Raw genomic sequence first — 16,228 nt, 5'->3', positions numbered from 1 at the left:
TTGAGAGACATGGGGGTGCTCTAGGCAGCCAGGTCCTGAGAGGGCTCTGCCAGGAGGGGCACACATGGGGTTCTGGGGAGTCGTGGGGTGCCGGGCAGGGTGTCAGGGCAGAGGCAAGCCTGCTCCGTCATTCCCACACCAGGAGTCCCTAGACCTCAGCCCTTGAGCTTGGGGTCTGTACTCCCCAGGGTGTGGAGGTGCAGGCAGGTGAGGGAGCCCTGTGCAGAGTACACGGTGGGCCAGGAACCATGAGCACATGCCTCTCCAAAGCCCAGGAAGTCCCTGCTCAGCTCCTCTGCCCCTGCCCCACAGGCCAGGCCACCCCACCCCGCCACCCGAGCTGTGGATACTCGGGAAAGAGTGAGATGGTGAAACCAACTTAATGAGGGGAAATCAAAGCCTTTAAAGACATCTGTAGGACAAACAGACGCGCTGGTGTTCCTTGATTTGGCCTCCAGGCAGACGCAGGGGCCACCCTTTTATCCTGGTGATCGGTGCATTGTGCTTTAACTTGCAGAACTAGCGTCAAAGATACGAACGGGGGGCGGTGGCAATCCACGGGCTTGGAGGGTTGCGGTCCTGGGGCTGAGGGCAGAGAGGAGAAGGGAGTGGCGTGCAGGACGCGCTGTATGTGCGGGGCCTGGGCCACAGGCGACAGCGTGCTCGAAGGGCACGTGTGAGGGCAGCTGGCCAGCAGGCCCTCCCCAGCCCTCACAGGGACCGAACGTTAGGCCAGGCCAGGGACAGCAGTCAGGAGCAACAGCTGAGGGCTGGAGGCTGGGAGAGTTCAGGCCCGGCCCCCACTTCTCCCCAGGCTGAGAATGAACTGGGAGAGGGCTGGGTGCAGGGAGAGGGAGGCGCTGTGTGCAGACCGTCCAGTGGTTCCTTGGAGCCTCACTGCCACCACCTGAGGGGACACCTCCAGTAACAGCAGTGGCACTTCTTGCCTGGCCCTCAGCCTTCTGCAGGCCAGGGTCCAGGCCCCCCCCCCCAGGCCACCTCCCATGCCTACTCAACCCTTTGGAGTGGACACAGCTGGGAGGAGCTGGGGTCTCCCCAGGCCCTGCCCCTTAGAGGAGGAAACTCCCTCCGGCATCATCCCCAGCGTGGAACTCTAAGGCCAGAGCTGCTGGGTGCCCCCTAGCCCGGCCGAGTCCTCCCTGACCGAAGGGTGTGAGGCTGGCCCCTCCCTCTGGGCCCCTTCTGGGTGTCCCTGCAAGAGTAGCCCTGGGCTCGGCGACTCCTCCCTGGGCAGCTGCCCCTCCTCTCTGTGCCTCCGGGTCCTCCACCTGAACCCACCTCCAGGGTATCCCCTGCCCCGTCCTGCCCTTGGCCACATCATGTGGCCAGCAGAGCCCCACCCCCACCCCCCGCAGGCATAGAGGGGTGCCCACTGAGCAGGACCTAGTTCTGGGGGCAGATCCATGGGGGAGAGGGAGATAGCGTGGACTCGAGCCACTGCCTGGCCTCTCTGCTTATGTGACCTTGGGCAAGTCCCTTAACCTCTGTGCCTCAGTGTCCCCACGTATAAAATGAGAACAGAAGCAGCTGCTTTGTGGGGCTGTTCAGGTACTGGACCCATCGTGTTACCCACTGCCCTGAGGATGGGACCAGCACACAGGGTCTCACACAGGAAGGTGAGGGGCCTACAAACCCCTGACCAGTGGTGCGGGCCGCCCCAGGCCCAGCTGTGTGCCAAATCAAACATCTTTCTGTGACCATCCCCACAGCCACCTGCACCTGTCTCCCTGCCTCCCACCTCACCTGAAGATCACACTCCTTAAAGCCCAGGGAAGGAGGCGGGCTCAGGTGGAGGACACTGAGGCACAGAGAGGAGGGAGAGCCGCCTGGGGTGTGACTGACTCCCAGAAGCCTCAGGGCCCCCCCCCACACACACACACACACAGAGTGCGGTGAGGCAGCCTGCTCCGAGAAGGCCCTATCGGGCCTGGCATCGGAAGAAACCCGAGCACCCATCAGCAGGCTTGGGCCAGGGCACAGCCTTTGAAAGAGAAGGGCAGCCAGGGTGGCTGGACAGGGGCGGGGGCCAGTGCCCAGGGGCATTCTGACGGGCAGTGGCCCCCTTCCCCTGGCTCTCCCGCCAGCCCTAGGTGCTCCAGAAGAGAGTACAAGCACACTGCAGCCACCATCACAGGCGGAAACTCCCCAAATCTGGGAATGTGGTCTGGGAAGCATCGCCTCAATTATAGATGGGGGAGGTGGTGGGAGCGGGGGCTCAGCCGACCGGTGCCATTGCCTAGGCTCTGGATGACACCCTTGCCTCAAGGCCTTGGGTGTGTCCTTGGAAAGAGGTGCCTTCTGGGACCCTGCTTTGGGAGGGGTGGGGGGAGGCACAAGGGGCAGCAGCACCCAGCCTAGTGCTCCCGTCCACCCGCCCATACAGAATGAAGTCATGGGCAGGCGTCCTGCCACCGGCTGGGGCAGGAGGGGCAGCCGTGATTGGCAGGCCCCCAACCAGCGGGGCTAATGCACCAGCAATGAGATAAGGCTTATCTGGAAATGTCCCTGGAATCGAGACTCTGATGGAAACAGGCTTCTGGGTTAATATATTTTTGATAGATAAAGTCTCGTAAACGGGAAGCCCTGGGGGCCCAGGGCAGGAGATGGGGCAGCTTCTGTTCTCCCAGGCCTCTTGCCCTGCTGGTGTGTGTGTGTGTGTGTGTGTGTGTGTGTGTCCCAGGTATCTGTGTCTGTGTATGTCTGGGCATGTGAATGGATCTCGGTCTTGGGTGTGTATGTATCTCTGAGGTGGTCTGTCAGGCTGGAGATCTCTGGTACATCTGTGTGGGAGTGGGGTTAAGAAGAGGGGTGTCGGGTCCAGTGTGCACAGGGTGGCAACACATGTGTCCGGGGCCACAGGGACTTGCAAGTGGGTGGGGCCTGGTCCCCAGGACCTGGTGGGACAGCAGAAGGTTCATTGCCCCCGTTCTATGGACCCAGAGCTCCCCTCAAGGTGAGCCGGACCCTCTCGGTGCCAGCTCACCCTCGGGCTGATCCAGGCCTCAGGCCCTCCCTGCCTCCTCTGCCTTCCCCCGGGGTCAGCATTTCCAGGCCTGCTTCTGGAGCCCAAGGCCAGTCCTGCTCACAGCCTCCCAGCTCCTTGTTGAGCTCTGTCCTCCGTCACCATGACTGGGGCAAGGGGAGGCCTCTCGCTGAGGGACCACCTAGGCAAGGTCTCGAAGAAAGAGTAGGAGTTGGCCAGGGGGAGGAGGGTACCGTCCAGCAGGGGGCACAGCAGGAGCGAGGGCTCCAGGAGAGCACTTGGTAGGGCCTGCGTGAGGAGGGATGAGGTCATGGCTCCCAGTCTCCCTCCAGCCCCTACCGGGCCTCCAGGAGCCTCCACATAGTCAGCCCTGATTAAAAAGAGTAATTAACACTTGGCTGATAACAGAGTCATGCTCAGCCAGCACCAGGGCTTGATTGCCGGGAGGCAGCAGAGGGATGCTGGTGAGGGGGGCCCTGCGTACTCCCTTGGGGGGCGGCCAACCCCAACTCTGGTCTTGCGGAGTCCCCTGCGGGAGCCCCATTCCCTTGCTGAGCGCCGGGGGCGGGGGGGGGGGGGGGGCAAGGGAAGCAAAGGGGGCAGCTATGCAGGCAGGCTGGGCAGGACCAGAGGCCTTGAAGGCTGCTGTCAGTGGCCTTGAAGGGCACAGAGGGGCAGGGAGAATGCTTCAGATCGGGGTTTCAAGAGACCCCTCTGGACCCCAACTTCCTGCCAGTTCTGGACACTCCTATGCTAAATTTCCAGGGCTTGGAGATCAGGGCCCCAAGAGACCTCAGGGCTAGAGGAGGACTCCCAGGATTGGCCAAGGAGCCCAGGGGAGGCGGCAGTGCAGGCTGAGCCCTGGGAGGAAGAAGAGGGCTCTGGAGAAGGTTTGGGGATTCAGCATCGAGGGGTGGAAGCTGGGAGCAGGGACAGATTTGGGAAGAGACCCGGAGTTGGTCATTCTGCATTTATTGAGCACCTCCTGTGTGCCAGGTCCTGGGGTCACAGCCTGGTGCTCCCTGGATGCGGTGAGGTGGGGCACCCTGGACCCCAGACTCCTGTCCTCCCCCAGGCCAGCAGGTCAGAGGTCATGAGCCCCGGAGCCTCCCCGTGTACCCCACCACGAGGTATTGCTCCATCCCCCCACACCCTCCCACGTTATCGCCAGGTCTGGTGGGGAGACAGCACAGCGGAGAGAAACGGCCACTTCCCGTCGCCACAGCTGGGGCTCCAGATAAAGGCCAGCTGGGAGCCCAGACTGACCTGAGGAGGCTGGGGTAAGGGGCCAGGTTCGGCTACCTGCCTGGCCCCTCAAGGGGCACCCCACAGACTCAGCCCTGAGCCCCCAGGCTTCCAGCACAGTCACCACCAACCAGGGCCGGGAGTCAGGCTGCTAAGGGCCACCCTATTCTGCTGGGGCCAAGCCTCTGCTCTCCCGCCCTGCCCACGCCCCACTCCCTCCCCCGGGGTGGGTCCTGCAAGCCCCGCCGAGCTAAGGCAGGTGGCCAGCGAGGGTGCCTGTGGCCAGGCCACCCGGGGTGGCAGGGCGGGTAGCATCCGTGGCGGCAAACTCAGCCTGCATCCCCACGGCCGTCTTCCTTCGCTCCCCCAGCGCCACTCTGTCTCTGGGTCTCCACATCCACCTCCCTCGCGTCCAGTTCACTTCTCCCACCTGCCACACCTTGAGGCCCGGTCCGGCCCCCGAGCTGTGTCCAGCACAGACCCTCCTGGACAGCCAGCTGACGGGGGGCAGGTTGGAGGCTGAGAAGTGCGGGCTCGGGGGGGGCCGGTCACCTGCGAAGCACAGGCACCACTGGAGTTTGGTCAGCCCTCCCCTCGCACCCTTTCTCCCTGCATTTTCCACCCCGGCATCTGTCCCTAGGTGTGGTCATACCCGCAGCCTCTGAGGGCCCCTCCTCACCCCATCTCTTCAGTTCCCTCTGAGGGTGAGAAGGCCCAGAAGGGATCCCTGGCTCAGATATAGAAAGGCAGGGTCGGGGGACAGGCCAGGTTGGGGGCAGGAGCCAGGCTTTCCCCAGAGCTCCAGGGGAAGGCCTTGGAAACAGAAATTTCCCAAGGGTTCCGGGGCTGGAGCCCACACCAGGCCACGGAAGCCAGGCCTGGCCCATCCTGTGTCCTCCCGATTCACTACCCAAGCAGGACTTGCCACGCCAGCTCCTTATGCTGTCCCTAGACTGTCCTCCTACGGCCACTAACCTCGCCCACACCCAAGACCACCGCCTCCGCCATTAGCACTGGGGACCCGCCGCACGTGGGGAAGGTGCGTGAGGCCACTGGCCAGGAAGGAGGTGCTGCTGTGAGGGGAAGGGGTGTGGGGGCGGGGCTCCGTAGAGATGGGGAAGGGGGGGTCGGGAATGATTAGGAGGTGATGTCCTCTGCTGATCTTGACGCCACTTGGGTGCAAGAGGGAGCCGGGAGGGAGGAAGGGGACCCGGGACACCTGGGCAGCCTCTGCAGGGTCACTGGGCACAGCGCGGGCCCACCAAGAGGGGAGCCCAGCAGCGGGGCCAGGTCTGGCCAAGACCTCCCGATGAGCATGGTGTGGATTCCTGAGCCCGCCCAGCGCAGCCCTTGGGTAGGGGCGTGTATCTAAGACTCGGGCGGTGGCAAGGGGAGCCCAGAAGGAAGGCAGAGGAGCGGCTGGAGACGGGGAAAGAACGGTCTGCAGTGCTGGGGTGGGGGGCTGCGGGCAGGGTCCCAACGGAAGCGGGGCCAGACACCTCTGGGGGCAGGTGGGCGGGAGCGGGCGCCAGGCAGGACTGTTGTGTAACGGGTGTGCTGTGAGATGAGGCAATGCGCTCCCTGATCAGATGTGGAGCCGGAAGATGGGGCGGCTGATAGCCATCAATCGGCAACATCTCTCTGATTCTCAGTATTCGGCAGGGTGGAGGGAAACGCACCCACCCCACCGCCCAGGCCCTCAAGGGGGCCCCTGCAGCAGCCTGGCTTCGGAGCCTCCCCTGGGCTGAGCCCAAGCTAATCAAGGCCGGGCCAGCGTCCCCTGCTCCATCCCCCCAAGGGTCCCCACATTCTCCAGGCCCATGTCCTCATCACTCCTTGTGCCTGATACTCATGCTCTGTGTCCCTGTGGGGCCTCAGACCAGCCTCCTCCTCTCTCTGGGCCTCGGGGCTCCCCTCACAGATGGCTGCCGACGGCCAGAGCAGGGGAAGAGGCTCAAAGGACAGTGGTGCTGAAACAGGAGGCCGGGGCTCAGAGAGTGGTGTCCTGGCCCCCTAGGGGGCAGACCTGCCTTGCCCCTCCTGGCACTGCAGGCCCCTGGCTTACAGATGGGCTGCAAGGCAAGGAACAGCTTTGGGGACCCCTGGATCGGCCTCTTGGATTTCCTTCACAGAGGAGAAACCGAGGCAGGGGGAGGATTTGTCCCCTGCCCCAGCCCCCCCAGCACAGGAAACCCTGAGTGGGGGCGAGAAACGGCCGCTGCCAACTCTTGTCCCCTGGGCACAGTGCACATGCCCAGCCCGGTCCCAGTGCCTAGCTGGTCCTGGTGCAGTTCCCTGGGAACTGGGGGTCTCGGTACACACGTGGACATGCTGACCGGCAGGGCGACCACCACCCCATGGACAGCCGAGTGGGCTGCTGATAAGGAGAGACGGTTGTCAGAGTCACGGGGTGCCACTGATAAACCAGACAAGCATCTCCCGGTGGCCGGAAGATAGTGGGAAGAGGCCCAGTCCCGGGGGTGCCCACATCTCGGGTGGAAACACTGAGGCTGCTGGTTCTGCACAGGGCCCACCCACCCGTCCCCCCAGCCAGCAGCCCCCACCAAGGCATCTGGGCCACTGCTATACACAGTGCAGCCAGGGGACCCTGGCCCGGAGAGGCAGGGCCAAGCCTGAGGTCACCTGGCAGGACCTGCTACCAGGCCAGTAGCCCCACCCTGCCCCCGCCTCCCCTGCCCACTCACCCAGTCCCACCTCAGCCCTAGACAGCTCCGAACAAGCTTCTCGAGGGCCCCTAGCCTGACAGACTCTTTCCACCGCCACACCTTTGCTCATGCTGTGCCCCTGCACTCTTCCCCCCCACGCTCACCCCCTGCTTCTTCATCCAGGCACAGCTTGCCCCTGAAAGAGGGACAGTCCAGCCAAGACGAAAGGATTCCGGGAAGCTGGGGGTGTTACAGAGTTGGTGGGGGGGACCCCACTGACATGCGACAGACTTGGTGCAGGGTGCATCACGTGCTTTCTCGCGGGACACCCTACAAGGTAAGAATCCTCACCCTGGTTTCCTTGGGTGACAGAGGCCCAGACAGGCCAAGTGTGACGTGTCCAAGATGAAACCACCTGGAGGGAGGTGTTTGGGCCATTGGAGGCCGCAGCCTGGCTCAGGGGTGCTCAGGGGAGGGTTCAGTCAGGCCCTGTGGGGAGCGGAGCACCCAGCCACAGGAGTGAGCTCTGTCCGCGGCTGGTGGTTTGCAGCCCCACCCCCAGTTCCCCTTCTGGCCCTGGCCCTGGAGGGGCTTTATGGTCCTGAGGACTTGCCCAAGGTCCCCTGGGAGTGGGTGAGGGATGGGGACATGCCACCAGTCTGGAGGGGTGCAGAGCCCATGCCCTTCCCAGATGGTGCCATTGCTCCCCGGGGACAATTCCTGCACCTTGTTCTCCTCCCTCCCCGAGCATTCTGGCCGTTTCTACCTCACAGGTGTGGGGTAGAGACTCAGGGAGGGGACAGTCCTCCCAAAATGCGGGGGTGACAAGGGTTGGGCATGTCACTGCGTTCTTTTTCTGGAACCCCTGGGAACAAGTCCCTGTCTTCTCGCTAGGGTTGATATCAACTTGAAGCTGCTACGACCATCTTGGTACCACAAAGGGAATGACGTTTACACCACAAAGGAGTGACGTCTACACCGAGGAAAGACTGACAGACAGAGAGAAACAGATTCCTGAAGGTATCCGCTGAATACCTGGAACCAGCTATGCCTGAAGCTTACCCTCAGGTTATGTGAGGCAGTGACTTCTCTTTGATGCTGAAGCTGGTTGCAGTTGAGTTTCTGTTTATGACTCAGAGTACACATGAACAGGATCAGTCAGCAGTGACTCTCGCCAGTCTGGGACATGCCCGCGGCCCCGGCACCTGCTGCAGACATACGGGAGCCCGCGTATGTCCCTGTGGACATGGATCCCAGTCTTGCCCTCTCTGGAAGTCTTTTCCCACAGCCAGTACTCCCATCCCAGCTGTGGGGCCTTGGGCAGTTCCCTCCTCCCAACTGTATGTTCTCTGTGCACCCCCAACCCTCCCCCCCACACACAATTACCCCCTCCTGCCTCGGATGCTCTAACAGCCACCTCTGCCCGCCTCCCTCAGCATCCCAGCAGGGTGCCTCACAAATCACCACCCCGGATCTGGATGGATTCTCACGGCTGCCCACCCACTGGGCCCCCTGAGACCTGGCTCTGCCCCAGAGTGCACACCTCTGCTGTGGCTGGGGACAGCCCTTTATTTGTCCCACATGCCCCTTATCTTTTTTAAATGTTTATTGCCAGCTTTCGAATGGCAGATTTCATATTAAAACATGATCTTTGCCACTTACTGTGACCTTGAGCTACTTACTGACACCTGTGGTCCCTTCCCAAAGCTGGTGATGCCAAGAGCAGCCCCCACAGCCCTCTCTGTCTCTCACATCCTCCTTGGCACCTGCCCAGGGTCAGTGTCTCCTCGCCCTAGACCACCGGCTTGGACAATGGCCAACACATCTTACCGGTACCCCTGCTCTGCCCTATAGCACCTGCAATCCGCACTCACACCAGCCGGAGGGCTGCTGTTCACACCTGTCATAAGTCTTTCTTCTGTGGAGAACCTCCCAGGTCCCCACCTCCCTCAGGTCTACACACGTGCCCAGTGACCTCCTGAACCTCCTGTCCCATTACCCTCCCCAAACCCACCTGCTCCAGCTCCACTGGCCTCCCCACCTCAGGACCTTTGCACCTGCTGTTCCCTCTGACCCCGTTCAGCCTGCTCCGTCCCGCTGCTCTGTGAGGCCCTGTCTGGGTGCCTCAGTAAAAGTCACCCCCCCCCAGAACCCCCTCATCCCTCCTTGCTTTCAGTGTTCTCCCTAGAGATTATTACCTTCTAACACACTGAATATCTTGCCCATTTACCTCACTTACTGTCAGTGTCCCCCATGCGAATGTGAGCTCCAGAGACAGGAGTTTCTGTCCGTTTGTTCATCCCCAGCACCTAGCACACGTGCCGGGTGCCCCACACTCTTTGGGCATCCGTGGCTGTTGAGGATTGAATGAGTTAGTCCATGTCGAATCCCCGTGGGTCCCTGCCATGGAGCATATGTCCCCGTCAATGGAGCTGTCTCCATCATTGCTGTATTTACCCTTTCTGGCCACGCTGGCCTGGCCTATGTGCCCCCACAGCAACCTTCACCTTTGGGCAGTGGGGTCGGGGGGAAGTACCAGCAGGAGAGGGAGTGAGCGGGGGGAAGGGCGGGTGCCAAAAAGTTGTGTCATCATGAATCACCCTGCTGGGCAGCTGTGCTCTCTGTCCTGGGAACGACTCCTCCAGGGCCAGAGAGCCAGAGCACGAATACCCAGGGTTGTCCGTCCACTGCGAGTCAGGGCTGCCCCCCTTCCCAGCACTTGCTGGCCCTCTCACCCTGTCCCCTACTGCCCCTCCTACTAGCTGTTCTTTCCACCAGCTGCCCTTGCCCTGCTGGCTCCTTCTCTCCGCTCAGGTATCATCTCCGAAGAGACGGCTGACCTCCCCGGGGAGAAGTGCTCCTGTCCCTCTCATCCACGGCCCCCAGTTTAGTTATCTGCAGGGCTGTTTCTCAGTGGTTCCCCTGGTTAGCAGAGGGCCCCCCAAAAGAGCATGAGGCTCCCGGCAGCAGAGGTCTGTCTCTGCTCCAGTGCCCAGAACAGAGCCTGGCACATAGTAGGCGCCCCATAAATGCAGGTTGAATCAGTTGGGAGAATGCATGGTGCCAGCCTTCACAGCAAGCTCATCAGTGAGAGGTACCTCCTGTGGGGGCCATCCTTGGCCGATGCAGGCCTTGCGTGGGGCCCAAGTGCACTGAGTTGGTCTCCGGGACTTCTTAAGGGCACAGGGAGCCCCCAGGGGTCACAGAGGAAGGTCCCTGAGTTGGAGGAGAAGGCGACCAGAAATGGAGGCAGATACCCACAGCCACAACCCTCCCTCCCCACCACTGGCCCCCAGCCTGTCCCTCCCTGTCCCCTCTCCCACCCAGGTGAACCTGGTGAGTGCAGTTCAGAAGATGCTGGTTAGGACCACAGATCCCTGAGCAAATATGTTAATAGTCTAGAGCAGGAGTTGCCCAGGGAGCCTGGGAGGGGGTGTGTGCAGGAAGGTCTGCAAGGGTCGGTTATGTGTGGGTCTCGGCCTGACCACGGGGGCCATCGTGAATGGGCCAGAGTTTTTAGGGCGGGTCTGTGCATAGGAGTGGGAGCAGATGCAAGGCTGGGACACCTGTGGGGAAGCTGGCACACACCGGCATGTGCCAGCATGGGACACCTGTTCGGATGAGTCTGATCACATCTCTGGGCCGGGCTGTATGCACACGTCTGTGTAATGACCCAGGCAGGTGCCCTCTGGCATGCGCCAGGTGATTCTGGAGCCTGTCAGGTGTGGGTCCACGAAGATGCGTACGTGGGTTTCAGCGGGGGTGTGTGCAGGTGTGCGGGGCACGTGTGTGGGGCTCTGCACATGTGTTTCCCTACACCCAGCCTGAGTCAGGGCTGCAGGGTCAGGCAGACCCAGTTCCCTGTCCTGCCCACTCTGACCATCATCACGTTGGACGGGCTTTTCCGAAAAACGGGATTTTATCGCTGCCTCGGGGTTGTTGCAAGAATTTGGAACGCCACATGTGTATGCACTGACTTGGCGATTCCTTAACGGTGTTTGTCATCCCCTCACTTTACATGTTGCTGTTCCCTACCCCGGATCTGGGTCTCTGCCTCCCCATGCCACCTCCCCAAGACCAGGGGACCCCTGTCACCCTCCCCCACGCCATGCTAGGCAGCCATGATCTTCATCCCCATACGAATTAAGGCAACAAATGCCATGTCGCGTTGGTCAAACTGGTGAAGACTTAAAAAGTCTGATAACAACAAGAGCTGGTGGACAGGTGGGGTGATGGGAGGTCTTGCCTACGTGTTTAGGGAGGGGATGTCGCACGGCCGCCCTGAAGAGCGAGCTGCTGCATCCACTAAAGGTAAAACGCAAGTGCCCCGTGGGCAGGACCGCACGCCCACGCGTGCGGCCAAGGAGGAGCAGAGAAAACAAACCATCATCGGTGTGGAGCGGTCCCCAAACGCAGTGGGTGCCCTAGGGAGGAGTATTCTACAGCAGGTGGAGGGAATGAACCTCCAGAATCCTGCGCTGGATCCCAAAACAGGTGAAAAGAGGTTGCAAAAGGCTACCTGAAGAATGAGACATTTGCCCCTTGAAAGAAATTCCGTCAAGCGATCCATGCACTCTGTGAACACAGGTGTATGTATTTAAGTGAGCAAGGATGCGCTCTGAGCCAACAACTGGTGACTGTCCCTCAGAGGCCACTGGAAAGGTGGTGGACAAAGGGCACTGTCACCTTACCTTTCATGTTTCCGTTTTTGCTCAAAGAGACCGTGTGGCATATTAGCCAGGAAGTAAAGATGAATGAGGGACAGAGCTCTGTGAGGCGCAGAGACGCAGAGGCGTGGGCCATGAGGGGAGTCCTGAGAGCTCCTTATTAGGCACACTGCTTGGCCCAGTTTTCCAGAAGACCAGCCCTCAGGGCGGTCCTGTGTCTGTAGACGAAAGGGTGGCCCTGAAGGGTGAGGCCCTGACACTCCTCTGTGACTTCCCTGGATTCCCTCCCAGACCCCGTCCCCAGGTTAACCCAGAGCAGTGGCTGTCCTGAAGTCCCAGGCATCTCCGGGGCCCCAGATCTTTTGGGCCCCACTATATTCCCCCATTGCGTGACCTCCACCCAAATCTCCAGGCACAGAGCTCAGCACGACTCTGGCCTGGAAGGGTGGCCTGACATGACTGGTGGGGCCAGGGATGACCACTCTGGGTGAGTGTGTGGGTAAGTCTGGGCAACCCAGGGAGACAGGGACAGGCCAAAAACTCATCTCACCCTCAGCACCCCCTCAAAGCTGCAGTTCTGAGACCAGAGACTGATTGCAAGAGGAGGCCGGGGGCCAGCTAGCCCCTGTGGGGCTTGTCAGAACTGGGGGTTCATGCCTGCACCCCGTGCTGGTGCAGGAGGGGCAGCTGAGTCCCAGAGATGGAGACACAGTGAGAGACATACCAAGGGAAAGAGTGAGAGAGATACCAAGAGAGACAGAGTGAAGGAAATAGGGAGAGAAAAGAGACACGGAGAGTCCCAGATCGCTCTGCTCCGTGCACCTGCAGAAGGGGCGACGGCGACAAAGACCAGCACGGGGAGGAGAGAGAGGTGCGCTTTGGGCCCGGCAGGTCTGCCCTGCTCTGATTGGCTGGGACTGGCTGCAATTAAAGCCCATAATTGATTCCCTGGGATGACGAGGATCATTTCAATGCAGAGAATTAAGGTTTTCTTCCAAGATGGAAATAAAGATTAATTTGCAATTTCCTTCCTCACTGCACACAGGAGAACAGGCCCTGCTGGGGAGAAATCTCAGCCCTGGCAGGTGGGCTGGGGGTGGGGTGGCCTTTGGGGCCTGGATCCCCAGCCTCCACTGCACAGGGAGAGAGGCCGGAGCAGGGAGCAGCCCGGAAGACGACAGCCTCCAGGCCCCTGTGCCCCCACGGCAGGCCCGGAGGGGCCCAGTCTGCCCTTCTGGGACTCGGGGCCTCTCTGAGCCTCGGGCTGCCGGCTATTTGATACTGCTGCAGAGCCTGGAGGGCATTAATCCACGTTTGAAGAGCCCTTCCAGTCCTGGCTTCAAAGCAGGGAGGGCGGGCGCTATGACGCATCAGTCCCCACCGTGGTCTGATATCCAGAAAGCCACAGGGAGAGGTGGTAGGAGAGCCCCTGAGGGGAGGAGTGGGAAGCACTTCTCCCTGGTGGCTCCTTTCCCAGCCGCTGGATTCCTTCTGCAACCCCCAGCAGAGCCAGCTGAGCCCCGGAACTAACACAGGAGGTGCTCCTGTCTCTTTGGCCTCGGCACCCCCAGACCCCCAATCCTGGGCCCTTCGCTGGGGATACTCCCAAGCACGGCCACATAGGAAGGCTCCAGAGAGGAGCAGCCTGACCACCCGGGGACCACCCCTCAGAGAGGCCTGCTCAGTCCCAGGAGAACACCAGCCAGAGCGGGGGAGCGAGCAAGCCCAACCACACGTGTGCCCCCCAGGAGCCAGTGTGGCATCCTCAGGCCTGGGTGCAATGGGGGCAGGTGTCCATCGCTGCCTCCACACTGTCCAGGCCCACACCCTGCTCAGGCCGGGTGACTGAGTTGGGCTCAGAGTCCCGGCCCGCGCAAGCACGGCCTGTCTCCCGGCCTCACCCTCCGGCTGGGGCCCCGTGTGAACAGTCCGACAGCCGCAGCTGAGAGGAAGCCCGCTGTCTCTGTCTGCGGTCTTCTGAGATCTTGGCCTCCCAAGGGTGGGGGGGCTGTGCTCCGCACGCCCTGAGCAAGGCCTCGAGGACCCCCAAGAACTAGGACTGGGCTCTCGGCCTGCTGTGCCTCTGGGACACACCGTGCTGCACCGCGGGCCCCACCCTGGGAGCCACCTGCCCCGTGCAGCCCGAGTCCGCCGGGGGCCGGCCACAGCCCGTTGGGTGCGAACGGCCTGGATCTGGCCACCGTGCCTCTGGGCCAGCCTTTCCTGAGGGCGACCTCTGCACGACCTCCGGAGCACACAGGGACAGGGAAGAGCAGGTTTATGAGCAGAGGGGCCAGCGCATTCCTCCTGGGCTTGCCCAGCGGCCTCGGCCTATCTCACCATCACGACAGGAACCCCAGGCCACCCCTCCCCGCCCCGCCCCCCCGCAGACCCCACGTGCTCAGGACCTTGGCCTGCATCACGTCCCCGAGCCCAGGTTACCGGGGGTGGGCCTGGCCCCACAACCGGGACCTCCCTCCAAGTCCGGTCTCCCTTTTTACACACCTCCAGGCCCTGGGCACTCCCTGCACACTCCCCCGGGTGACTGACAGCTGGGAGAAGACAGCAACCCCACCGAGTCATGAAGACTAGACGCCCACACCGGGGGCCGCGGTGGTCTCTCTGAGACGTGCCCGTGGGTTTCAGTTCCGCCCTCTGCGCCCGCAGCTCCACCTGTCCCCGTGGCCCTGGGACAAAGACCTGGGGCAGAGATGGGACAGCGCCCCCAGGCCAGCAGCTCACCCCTCACCCTGCCGACGCCCCAGAACTCTGAGCAGAACCACGCAGAGCAGGACCGTCACCTCCAAAGAGCTGGGCCCTCGGGTCCTTTGCCTTCGCCCCGGACGTCCTGAAATGCCTCTGGCTGCTATAGGCTGCTGGCTTTTGTCCATTTGTTCAACCAATAATTGGACCAAGGTTTTCTGAACCTTTGCCGGACCCGGCGTGGCTTGGAACAGCCCCTCCCCTGATGAGGGGCACCCAGAAGGGCTGGGCAAGCTGCCACCCTGGCCAGAGGCCCACATGTCCTTGCCCACCCTCTACACCATCATGTCTGAGAGCCTTAGGCCCACCTCCCGGGAGACAGCGCCCAGGGTAAGCCCGGGACAGATGCCCAGATCCTTCGTTCTGTACCCACCAGATATGCTGGGGGCACCGGGTAATAAAAGAAATCACAGACACCCACTGCAACCCGGCAGCACCCCAGCAGTTGTGTGAGCAAGGGGCTGGTTCCCAGAGCCCACGGCAAACCACAGCAGCCCTGCTGTTAACAGCACAGACAGATCTGGGATCCAGTGAAGCTTGGAGCAAGTGTCTCACCCTCTCTGTGCCTCAACAAAACAAAACAAATATTAGACCTGCCTCACTGGGTAGTGGTGAGCACGAAAGGGGTACACAGCCAGTACTCACTAAGCGCTCTATGGCAGTCACTTGGGAAACCAGTTTGGGTGTTTCTTAAAAAGTGAAACACAGAGTTACTGCCAGAAAGTGGTAGGAACCCAAACGTTTATGGATGAACAAAATGTGCGATACCCACATCCCCATGGACTAATTACATAGAATTTATTCAGCGATACTATAATAATAAAAAGGAATGAAATACTGGGGCATGCTACATGGGTGAACCTCAAGAACCTTGTACTGAGAAGAAGCCAGGCGCAAAGATCACATACTGTTTGATTCCATTTATATGAAGTGCCCAGAAAAGGCAGTCCCCCAGAGACAGAAAGTGGATGAGTGGGTGCCTAGGGCTGAGAGATGATGGGCTGGAAGAGGTAGAGGGTTTCTTTTTGGGGTAATGAAAATCCTCTAAAATTGATCGCGCTGATGGATGATGTCCGAGGCCGCGAATGTGCTAAAAGCCACTGAATCACACGCTTTAAACGAGTGAATGGTATGGTATGTGAATTATATCTCAAGAAAGCTGTTTGCAAAAACAATGAAGTTACCTTACGACCCGGCCATTCCGCTCCTAGATATTTACTTACGCAAGAGAATTGGAAACATATGTCCGCGCAAAAACCTGTACATTCGTGTTCACAGCAGCACGATTCAGAAGAGCCAAGCCGTGGAAGCAACTCAAGTGTCCATCCCCTGATGGATGGACAAATAGTTTGTGGTCTCTCCAACGGATGGAATATTATTCGGCCGCGAAAAGGAGTGGAATTCTGACACACGCCACAACGTGGATGAACCTTGAGGACCGCACGCTCCGTGAAAGAAGCCAGACACCAAAGGTCAAACGTTGAATAATTCCACTTGCACAGAATGTCCAGAACAGGTAAACCAATAGATGCAGAAAGTTTGGTTCTGGGCCAGAGCCTGGCTGCATGAGGCACCAGTGTCCCGTTCCCTGGGGGCTGAGGGGTAGAACGGGGACAGAGCTGCGTGGGGGAGGCCACCCAGGGACATTCGTGCAGGGACCCGGGTTCTGTCCCTGGTAGGAACCCCGCACCCCCACCCCGTACTCCTGCACCCCACCCTGCCCTGGCCAGCCAGCCAGGCCACTCTCACAGCCTCAGTCTCTGCCTCCGTCCAGTGGGTCTCCCAATACCTCCTCCCAGGACTGCAGGAGCGGCTGGCGAGACTGCAGTGGAAATCACTTTGCTCTTGTTTTTAGGCGGGCTTATTATTTGTCGTTTCTGTGA

General features: G+C 60.8%; 1 long non-coding RNA gene across 1 annotated transcript; it reads left to right on the top strand.

Moving 5' to 3' along the window:
* The first annotated feature begins 6,821 nt into the window (after nucleotides 1-6,821).
* On the top strand, nucleotides 6,822-8,576 carry LOC123607607. Its single transcript, XR_006716799.1, has 2 exons — nucleotides 6,822-7,252; nucleotides 7,810-8,576. It is a non-coding gene; the product is annotated as an uncharacterized LOC123607607 (long non-coding RNA).
* The last annotated feature ends 7,652 nt before the right edge of the window (nucleotides 8,577-16,228 follow it).

This window comes from Leopardus geoffroyi, chromosome A2 (genome assembly GCF_018350155.1).
Source record: "Leopardus geoffroyi isolate Oge1 chromosome A2, O.geoffroyi_Oge1_pat1.0, whole genome shotgun sequence".
NCBI classification, from domain to species: Eukaryota; Metazoa; Chordata; class Mammalia; order Carnivora; family Felidae; genus Leopardus; species Leopardus geoffroyi.
Note: the sequence above shows the minus strand (reverse complement) of the source record. Positions and strands in the feature narration are given on the sequence as shown.